Source organism: Fringilla coelebs, assembly GCF_963513975.1.
Source record: "Fringilla coelebs genome assembly, chromosome: 5".
Lineage (NCBI taxonomy): Eukaryota > Metazoa > Chordata > Aves > Passeriformes > Fringillidae > Fringilla > Fringilla coelebs.
In genome coordinates, this window is record NC_140033.1 from 38,869,490 (window position 1) to 38,881,134 (window position 11,645).

Sequence of the window (11,645 nt, forward strand, 5' to 3'; positions counted from 1 at the left end):
GAGAACTCATGTTAAAATCAAATCAAGGAGTGCACCTTGATTTGAGCCTTTATGATCTTCTCTTCAAAAGGCAACTCTGCAAACAGCATGCAAGTATAATGTGTAGTTTGAGAAAAAAAAAAAAACCAACGACTAAAAGTAAGAATATATCACATCAGTCAATCTCTATTTCAGGAAGTGATGCAAGAAAAGTCCATAGCAAAGTGGGCCTCCCAGAAATACTCTGCCACCCACAGCATTGTGTAACCTTCCTTTGGTGTGAAACACGGCTGGGCTTAGCTCCTGCTAGCAGCAGTTAGCTGCAGCCCATGCAACCTTGCTGAAAGTTAGAGAAACAACAAACAACCACTGTTATTCGCCCCCCTCTGCAAAAGTGTGTCTGGTTAAATTCCTGTTACAAAGCCCTACAGCAGAAATGAGTCCTGCAGTTTCTGATGGGAAAACTGCCTGCTCCACATCCCACCAGAGGGAATGGAAAGGCTGGTTTGCTTGAGAGCTGTTCATGTTTTGGATCTTGCCTCTTTTTGGAGCTCTTGGCCTTCAACTTTATTGTCTGGGATTTTTTCCCATTTCTCTCATTTTCTCTCCCATCAGCTAATTTTCTTTGTTTCTTTCTACTTACAGTTTCCAAAACTGAACAAACAAGGAAAATACATGGTCAGGTAACAAAACTCAACACCTGACAATAACACTTAACAACTCATGCAACAATTACAGCTGATAAATGACTATACCACATAATTTTTAATTTGGCTGCCATCATAGTAAGTCTTGCATACAGAATATCCCACTGCACTACCTCAAACCTGATACTTTCTGAGCATATCTACATGGACTATTTCCTGGCAGAGTAACAGCTGCCTTAAAACTACTGACTAAGCAAAGTAGGACTAGAAGAGAGCACATTATTTGACATAATCTATCCTGCTCTCAGGATATTTGGTTGGATTTTTTTCTCCCCTATTCCTCTGAGGCCACAACTTCCCACCGCTGCCGCAGCAACGGTTCATCTGCTATTGCTTTCTTGCTTTTTGAGCAGGGCTGGTGGCAGGAAGCCACAATTGCTCCTTGTGTTTATCTCTCCCCATCTCGAAGCCCTGACAGAGCGAGTCTATTTGGATAGCAAGAAGCTGTGGTAACTAAGCAGCCACAAAATTTAAAAGGGACATTTCCAGCTACTTGCACTCCTAAGAGTAAGTGCAAAGCAAGTCTTTTATAATAGAATATTTTTTTAATGTTGGAATGAGAAAATGGAATGGAATGAGAAAAACAAATAGCAGGTTTTGTGTGGGTGCTTTACTTACATAATCTTAAACTAAATCTTCATGCTTAAGAATAAAAAGCTCTTCATCCTAGAGATGGTTTTTGCTGACAAACATATTAGCAATAACATCATATTCCAGTTACAATCTCTATGTATTTCATCTTGAGCCTTTCTGTGAGAAATTCAGAGCCATGCACAGCCCACTCTTTCTCTAGAATGTAGCTCCCATTTCCTGAGGGAATCAAACAGCCAGACCCACTTAACCCCTTCCTGGAATACTTAACACCCTGCCTCTGGAAGAACTGTTTCAACCAAACAGTTAGCGAAAACATTTGAAGGGGTAGGTCTAAAATGCAAGCTTCAAGCCCAGACCTCAGCTTTGCCAAAGAGGTAGTGCTCAAATCTAGGGCTTTGCTTCAAGGTCAGCCAGTGAGTCAGAAGTAGACTCAGCACCCATACTGGCATCAGCAATGCTCCCGGTCCTGCCTCCTGTGCTTGGACTACTCCTTTTGGTTTTGTATGGAAAATAACGACTGCAACACTCTCCAAGAAAGACTAACAGAATGGTAATGAGACTGCTAGCAGTAGTTATTCTTCTAGGTGGGTCACCAGATTTAAATAAAATTTTTTTTCATCAACAGTGCTCCTGAAAAATAAGATTTGATACTATAAACATCACCACAGATTTCAGGTCTTCTGTGTTCACACATAGTCCAAGGGTTTGATGAGATCAGGGTGCAATTTTTACATCTCAAGCACCATTATACTTAGTGGACTTCCATTATAGACAGTGAAAAACACATTTTAAAGAAGAGGCTATGCCTGCATTTTTGCAAAGGTAAACTCTGCTAATTTCTGCACACGCTTCTCCTCTGGACACCCAGCTGCCAGCGCAGCCCTGCTGGACCTGAGGTGATGCTCAGTGCCTCTGCACAGGGTGAGGGCTGGTTTGAGGAGGTTTGTTCTTCCTTAGTTTTTCCAAATGATGTGCAAGATTTCCCAGTGCACTCTGCCTGCCTTTTACTGCTTCAGGGATTCAGAGTGGTCATAAAGTTTAATTGCTCAATTAAGCAGGCTTTACAGTTGCTCTGTGTTGCTGGAGTGCCACAAAGCAGATTGAGCAAACTAGTGAAGCTGGATCATAACTGTGTCAAAACCAAGACACACATATTTGAGTGTGTGTGTGAAAAAAAAAATTCAATACATGGGGTAAAGAATTCTAAATGCAGAAGTGTGTGTAGATTGTACAGGAAGGCACGTTTCAGTGTTGTGACTTACAAGCAAGAACCCTAATCCCCCCTGATCTCTTTACAGGATGGTAGAGGGAGCCCCCAGTGTGCAAGTGAAGCTGGCACAGCCAGGGTTCTGTCAGGGCTGCAAGATGGAGGGGAAACAAAACAGCTGAGGCTTCCTTCCACTCTCCCAGGGTAGCAGAAATAACCTGCTGCGAACGAAATACAGGAAAAGGAAAAAAAATGCACACAAGTGTCTACGACAATTTGCCAGTGGAGGAATCTAAACTCTCATGGGGAGTGGAATTCAGTGAAGGCGGCTGTAGGTGAGGGCTCAGACCAGCTCTGCTTCTCATTGTCTGCTTGTCCTTTACCAGCTCCCTTTGGCAGCCCCACAGCTTCTGTCCCCACCCACCCTCGGCGGGTTCCTGTTTCTTTTCAAGTCTCTTGGTTGTGGGTGACGCCAGATGCATGTGCCTAAGGAGAGCACAGCAAACACTTTAGGGTGGTGGAGGCCTCTAGAGACAATTTCACTACAATGGCAGCAGGCATCTCAGTAAAAGTGGCTTTATGTTCACGAAAGAGGCCTGCTTACTTCCAGGTTAGTTGGTTTTTGTTTGTTTTTTTTTTTAATTAACAAAGCAGTTTGCTGACAATATAAACTATTGGCTAGAGCAGTGCTGGTCAAACTGTCAGCTATGGCTACCAAAGGAGCCACGGGACAGTTCAAAAGGGCTGTAGCTCACAAAGAGTTAATCAATCCACAATACTTTTATATTAAACTGTCAACAGTTCAAGCCAGTAAGTATTAATTTTGGTAAGTGGGTGTTGTGGAGGGCTTGCAGGATTTTCAGAAACAGACAAATCAAAAAGTAAGCCATGCTTGGAAAACCAAAATTATATAAAATTGAGAAATGGACAATAACACCAGCCCCCAGCTCAGACCCCATAGGATGGTGCCTATCTGGTGAGGCACTGCCTGTGCTGGGATCATGCTCAGCTCCTGACTCTTTCCACCTCAAGGAGCTACCCCAGTCCTCCTGCTCCCTGACAAAATCACATTGAAAACCATTGCTTTTGGGATCCACATCGAAGTTTGTAGCAATATTTTTTCAAGCATTATTTTTGAGTCTGTAACAGTAGTACAAATCAGCTGATTTCTAGTTGTTCTTTAGTACAGATAATAGTGACAGATTTGAGTTAGTACAAACACACTTCACTGTAGCTTTTCCACTATGTTTGAGGGGCAGGTCTTTCTTGGTGGTGATGAAAAAGACACAGGAACATTAGCATTCACCCCCATGGCAGTTGGCATTAGTGCCAACCCAGTGTGCTCCCGCTCTCCATACCACAAGGACACTCACAGCTACACTGGGCTGCACACAAGCCAGCTTTGCCCTCCCCATCTCCTGCCACCCACACACATTTAGATCAGAACTGAGTCTGTTCCAGGACGCTTGTCACAACCCTCTGACAAAGCAAAGAGAGGCAAAGGGAAAAAGGGTTCAGAGAGAATTAGCAAGGAGGGAAGAGATGGAAGGAATACGTATGTGGAGTGGAATATGCTTAAATAGATCATTGACTGGGGTTTTCAGTTGTGTTTGAGGAAGCCTTCAGTAGAAAGCGTTCTACGGGACTCCAAGTAGATGACAGAAGTTGAAAAGGTCACTTTAAGTGAACTGATTTCAAATCTAGATCAGATTAGAACAACTGGAGGTCTGATCACTAGACGGTTATGCAAAATGTGAAATCATCAATTGCTCCTTATAGTGTAGTTCAAGTGAAACCCTCTGCCCAGCCTTTCCTCTGGAGAGTTAATGCAGGAATAGTTGAAAGAAAATGCATTTTGAGATTCATTTTTCATTCTCAGAACATCCCATAAAGTAGTTGTTTCTTTTGGACATTTGGGAAAGAATAATTGCATACATTCTTTAGAGTAGTGTTATGTTGTTTGGACCAGAGCTACCTATTGAACAGTTGTCACATCACAGTTCAGGGACAAATGCCAACAAATTTGAAATCTAAACTCGCAGACATGAACAGGAACATGAAGAATTTAGATAAAATGTGCATTTCAACCTCTAAGTAGGCAAGCCTGCACTGGCATTGCTCTATATAAAGCAAGATTTCTGTTGCTACGGTTTCCAAATGGCCTCATTGTGAGCAATCAATAAAGGCACTGAATGAAATTGTTAAATTAAAACTGCAGCTCCTGATGCTGAAGGCAAGGACTCTGTGCATGTTCAGTCACAACTATAGGTTAGTTTGTTTAAGTCTTTCTATTCAGAGGATTTGATCACTGCATAGAGCAAATTCATGCATGCACAGCTTGAGATCACACAGAGATGGTTGCTTTTTCTTTTTGCACAAATGATGGTTTGACTTTTGAGCTGTTGAAAGGCAAATATGTGTCAAGATCATGACATACAACTAACTGCAGAATATTTTGTTAAAAATTATAAATTGGTGTAGCACATTTTAGTATGTTATTAAAGCCCTATTATTTCTGTTACATATGAACTGTATGAATAAAATTTCAAAAATTAATACAATACAGAAAATGTCAAGTTTTCTGCAATTTTAGTGAAAAAGGTATAAACACTAAGTACAGTCAAACGGAACATCAACAGATCTGAAACTGAATGCTGTCTATAGATAAAAAAGAATTTATATCAGCTCGATATGAAGAGGCAAAACAATATAATTACCATTAAAGATCATTTGGGATGACAGAAGATTGTGAAAAATTATGGTTTTGGTTTACCTATCCAAAATGCTACTGGCCATGGAATGGAATTACATGGTAGAGATTATATGGGACCTTCTTTTCAAAATACTTTAACTCTTTGAATAAACAACTAGCAACTGATTCCAGAATGCATAATAAACAGAACTGAAGAGCTTTTAACCCAAATCTTAAAGGAAAAAAAAAGGAAAAGTGCCTATATAACTAAGAATAACAGTTCAGAGCACCTTTAAATCCAATGGAATACATTTTTTAAACCCTTAATACCCTGATGTATTTGTCCCAAGCACAACCCTGGTGTGGCTGTGAGATACTTGACCTGTTTCCTTTCAAACCCCTCAAAATAATGTAATTGGTAGAACAGAAAGGTTTACTCCCCTTGATACAGACAGCATGCTAGATGGAAAATAAATCTTCCAAAGATTTCCAATGATAATCAACAGAAGTTGTAATTACAAGACGTAGAGGTACTTTAAAAAGCTAAACTTTCAATTAGATATAAACTATGAATCCATGTCGTTCTGCAAACAAAACTAAAGGCAGAGGTTTTGTATTCCCTTGAGATTTAGACATCTACATCTTGTATATATTTTAAACATTTTTGAAATCTGGCATTAATTTCCAATCTAACCACTGATTTTTATGGGGTATAAAATCACCAGAGTTTGTATTTCTACACTTGCCTTACTCCAAACTCCTTCATTTGACAAGACTTTGCAAGCCAGCATCAACTGTGACTTTCATGTGTAAAACTAGAGACACCAACCATGAAATCACAGAATCATCTGTGACAGAAAGGACCTTTAAGATCATCGAGTCCAACTATAACCCCAATACTGCCAAACCCAACACTAAAAAATTTCCCAAGTACCACATCTACACCTCTTCTAAACACCTCCAGGGATAGTGACTCTGCCACTTCCCTGTTCCAGTGTCCGACGACGCTCTGGGTGAAAAACCTTCTTCTAATACGCAACCTAAGCCTCCCCTGACCCAACTTCAGGTCATTCCTTCAGGTACTGAGAGAAGAACAGACTACTGGATGAGACTTTATTTGGATGAATGCTCCAGTCAATCATCATAGGACACATATATAATTATTTTACTTTGTGTGTGAAACCTTTTCTAGAAGAACAAAGTACCTTACAAAATGTGAACTTTGTCTTCATAAATAAAAGCATCTGGTTTGCTGTCTAACCATCTGGCTTGTCTAAAGTTTATAGTCTCCTGAGTGTTATTCACAGGCCCACATATGACCAAGCCTCCACAGACATTTTTATTCAGTAAAAGCTTTCCCAAGCCCCTCATTTTTTCTATCTGTTTTTGATCTTGTAAAAAAATGTCACTTTAATACGTGTGTTGTAATACTGCATGTGTTTGTGTTTCTGTGAACTGTGCAGATCTCCTAGTGTGTAGATATTATGGGCTAGATTCTCTTGGGAACAGTGGAGGAATGAACTACGGAAGAATTTGGAGATACCAGACTCTACGATTTCTCTGTGGTCTCTGAATAAAGGGCTAGGTGAGGGTGGATAGATTACTTTAAAATACATCAACTATTAACATGTAACAAGGCATTGAGGATTGTTTCAGTTCAAGAGCTACAGCTGGTAATTGGTAACAACCACTTTGTCAATCCTACACCAGACAGGCATTCTGCTGTGTTCAACAATTCCATGATTCCTGACAGCACACAGTGTCCAGATAAGCTAGCTGTGTTCAGCTCTGTGTGAATAAAATCTGTTATTATTTTCCCTTAATTCTACAAGCTGAACAGTCACTACGTTTCTGCCTGCTCTCTCTGTTTCATAAACACAAGATTTTCCATCCAGAGCCCTTAGAAAGCCTTGCCAAAAGGGTTCATTCTCCTTTAGAGTTCAACTGCTCCAGTTTCTGAAGAAAATGTCTCAGTTCTCTGGTGGGTCAGTAAGTACACAACAGTTCATGAGCTCTGATACTTCTGCCTAATCTGCTCTCTTACCACAGGCAATGGAAAATGTTTCACTTGAAACAACAAACATTCAAAATCAGAAATAGAAATTACCTCAGTAGATATTAATATAACTTCACAGAAGCCTATCTCTTTGTGCTCTAAACCATGACTGATGTTTCAGCAAAGTAAATGTGTGCATATTTAAGTCTTTTTCTGTAGTCGATAACGATTACACCTCTTTATCTATTAGAAGTCAGCAAATTTCTGTATATATTACGTCAAATGTGTGGTTTAAAGAGAAGTACAGACCTATGGATCATGGAGTGCAGTACTGTATTTGCAATCCGAACATAATTAAGCCAACTGGAGCAAAAAGCATGTATTTTAAGTGGGAAATAGGTGTCTATTTCTACAGTCACTCTTCCTCATATTTCTTTAATATAAGAAAGGATCCAAATAGCCCTGCAGAAGTTAAGACCCAGGACTTCTCTTTCTGCAGAAGAGTTGAGAGAGGGCAGCTGGATCCCACTGGAGCCTGCTGTGTTTAGTTTCTAAAAATGGGAACTAAACTGAGAAGCAGCCTCCAGGGGCAGCAAAATACAGCAGGAAGCTTGGAGATGCCGTTCTGTTCTAAAAAAATAAATTGTTTCATGTACGTGATTCTATTTACTTCTTTGCTTATTAGTGTAGCTTGGGGGTACTGGGCTGTTGCCAGGTCAGCTTCTTGCAGCTTTGATTCCTGTTGACATACAAAAGTGTGAGTGTGTGAGCTCACGCACACATACTTAAAAGCAGCTTCTGTGAATGCAGAGGAGAAGAGTTTTAAGTAATTCTAATTTGCTGTCATAGATTTCACTAAAGCCTTGTATGCTGCAAGAGAGATCGACCATATATTCCAAGTCTAAATCCCAGATCATTCAATTTTAGTCTCCATCATATAGACAGATTCTAAAATGAGCCATAACTTTCCATCTGGAAAGTTAGTGTGTTACCTGATTATACAAACTCCCCGCCATTGTAAATAGGATGCATGTTGCAAATTTAAGTCCCAACTTTTTTCAGATTTCAGCAACCACTCAGGTAACAGAGCTAAAACAGTGAGCCTTAATCTTTGTCTGTATGTTCAGATACAAGATGGGCTTTGTAATTCTATTGTTTATTGTACTGAAAGAGCCTATTCTAAATACCTAGCCTATTCATTCAAAATGAAAGTCAAGACAATCATTAATTGTAATTTTTTCCAAGTAGCAATGCTAACCCTGGTCCTGAGTAAACTATTGTATTGCTAATTATTTACATGCATTGAATTTCAGTGTGAATGAGCTTATCACTGTGTCAATTTCTACATTACAAATCGTCTCATGCTCTCAATCTCTATGCAACATTAACATTTTTCACCTGCAAATGGGAGACAGTATTCACAGCAATCAGGATAACTCACATCCTTATGTTCCAGAGCTTATGCCACAGAGCTTCATTTGAGAAGGATAATTAAATCAAAATTTTTGCTTTAGATTTTAAATATATTTTTAAGAAAAAATATTTATTGCTATGAAAATCTTGTGTGATCCATATTTGGTTTTCAGAAGATATTTCCAAGAGCTGGGAAGATTTGTTTTCTGGCATGCATCAAACATTTTTCCATTGGCCACAGCATTCTTGCACTAATTGAGTTTAGAAAACTCTTCAGCTGCTGCCTGGATGAATACAGTCCGTGTAAAGCAAGCCTCAGAAATAATGGGATCCATTAGCTAATTACACTTTATCATCAAACATGCATCAGTTGCAAACTGTAATATGAGAACTATATTCTGCTATCCCAGACCTTTCAGATTATAAGATCTGCCATCAAAAAGTGATGTCAGTATCTTCTTTCTTGACATATTTCATGCTTTATAGTGAAGGAATCCACTAATTTTCAAAAGATACAAAAGTGTACAAGACCAACACTACCTTCTGAAGAGATGATTCTACTGTCTGAACTAAGAACTTCAGAGAATTTGCTTTGTTTATCATGCATGAAATCGGAACAAATTTCTTCCCGAGTTAAAATTATCCACTCTGCTAAAAAAACCACACAAAATTCTACGAAGTACAATCAATTGCAAATTGGGACATTTTGGTAGAAGGCATGGATCTTTTAAAGTGTGATTAAGGACAATGTAGAAGAACGTTTCTTTTTATTTCCCCTAAATGTTCCTTTACTTTCACAATAATTTTATTTCCTATGACAATATATATAGAAGTAACAGACTGTATTTTGCCATAGCTCTTACCTTTCTATTAATGTTTTAGGTAATACATGAGGAAGATAATGTTGCTATTTCTCCCATTATTTTTCCACTGAGAGCATTTTCTCTCCTTTTTAAACAGGAGGAAATTTAGAGCCACATTACAGCTGGCCTGGTTAACATACTGACCTTGACTCTTTGTTGTTGCCTTACACTCTTGGCAGCTACATAATTCCGTGCTAAGCGGAAGCTAAAATGCCGTCCTCTTTGAATGTTTACCTTCTGAACTTACATGTGAATTTCATTTCAAAGAGGACAAGATCTGAGCAGAGAACAACATCACGATTTCACATGGATGTCCAGTCACTTGCTGTTTTGGTTTCCAAACTACATAAAATCCCAGAAGAAACAAATCCCATGCAAGCACATAAGTCACAAAAATCTTCAATATATTTGACTCGTCTGTTGCCAAATAAAGTGTGAGCATTCAAGTAACAAATATGTTTAAATTTAAAATTCATGGGTTGGACTGCATCAGCCTGACAGTGTTGGTGGGCAGTGGACTAACACACAGGTTCTGTACTGCAGTTTTAGACTGCAGTGAGGTACTGTGCTCTACATTGGCAACTTTCCAAGGAAAGACTCATTGCTGCTCTCCTCAGCCCAACTCACTGGCTCTGCTCAGCTCACCTCTGTCCACCTCCTGCCATTCTCTTCCAGCCCTCCTCCCTGTGGAGCCATGTTATATACACAAGGTTTGTGCTCCTGTCACAAAGTGAATAAACAACTGGAGATGCTGTCAGAGACACTCCTTACAGTGCTACACCCTGCTGCCATACCCTCACTATTTCCAGAAAACTGAGAGAAAACTGCATGTGGCTGGTCTGTGGGAGATGAGCAGGTCACAGCAGCACCTGACAGCATAGCCTGCAATGAGGACAAAGCAGCCCCAGTGGAGGAGGTCAGCTAGTGAGACTCTCAATCCCTTAAAGCCTCACTAAATGCCCACATAAAAGATTAAGTTGCAAAAATCTCGTTGCTACAAAGATACACAACACATCATCTGTGTAGAATTAATAGAATGACTGTGAAATAAAGTACTTAGATTTCTGTAAAATTCAAATAGTTTTCCTTCTATTAGGAAATAATCAAATACCCTATATATAGATGAGTACAATCCTGCCAGCTTTTTATGAGATGCTCTTTCTGCTAAGAGTGGTTTACCAGCAAACATGCTTTAATTTCTCTGGGTCTGATTATTCCCTATAGGAGTCCTCACACTGGTGCAAAATCAGGTTAACAAGAAAAAAAAAAAAGAAGGCCACCAAACAAATGCCTTACATTCCACAGGTGCAATTATTTCACAAATAAAAAGGAAGTGAACACAAGCGTTTGTAGGTGGTGCTTGCAGATTCTTACCATGTATTCCTTTTGAAATCTGAGATACATTACCATTTTAAAGTACTCTGTGCTCAGTAAAACTAAATAGGCATATTGTTAGTGCTGGGACGTTTTGTAAAAGTATAGTATCTTACCTCAGGGGTTTCTTTTCCATTCTGGTATCTTTTTTTTTTTTCTTCTTGTTTTGTGCTATTTATGTTCCAATTAATTCATACAACAGTACACAGCCTACAACCTCTTAGCTCTTATTCCTATTTTTATGCTAGAAAGCAAAGGGAGCAAGCAGCACAAAGCCTTTAACCTTATCTTCCAGGCAAACTTATCACTACATGTTGGTTATTGTCCTCTTTTGCTGATAGAAGGCAGAAAGATACATGTATGTAGGCATATCCCTGGCTCTCACGCAGGCTCCTCTAGGATGATTGCTTTCAGTTCCAGGAGGATCATGCTGCAGATCAACACTCAAATGAGGATGAATTTTAAAGGACCTAAGGAAGCATGCTTCCAAAATGTAAGTTTTATACATGTTAAAAATACCTATTTAATAGTATACTTCATATTAAAACACAGATTTTCATTAGCCGATCTTAGATAATGCCCACACAGGAAACAGATTTAGAGTTGCTTTCTTTTTCTTTGAAAGTTTCCTGGACACCCAACAAAACTGAATTACTAATGGCTCACCTTTGGGTTGATCATAAGTATTAGCTGAACCTTTTTGTCTAACTGGGTTAATAAGGTATTATGTTTTCTCTTTTTCACCTAAATAAAGGTTTTATAATGTCTTAATATTCCAGCTCCTGCAGCTGCTTTCATTGTGCAAGTTAAAGATCTCTCT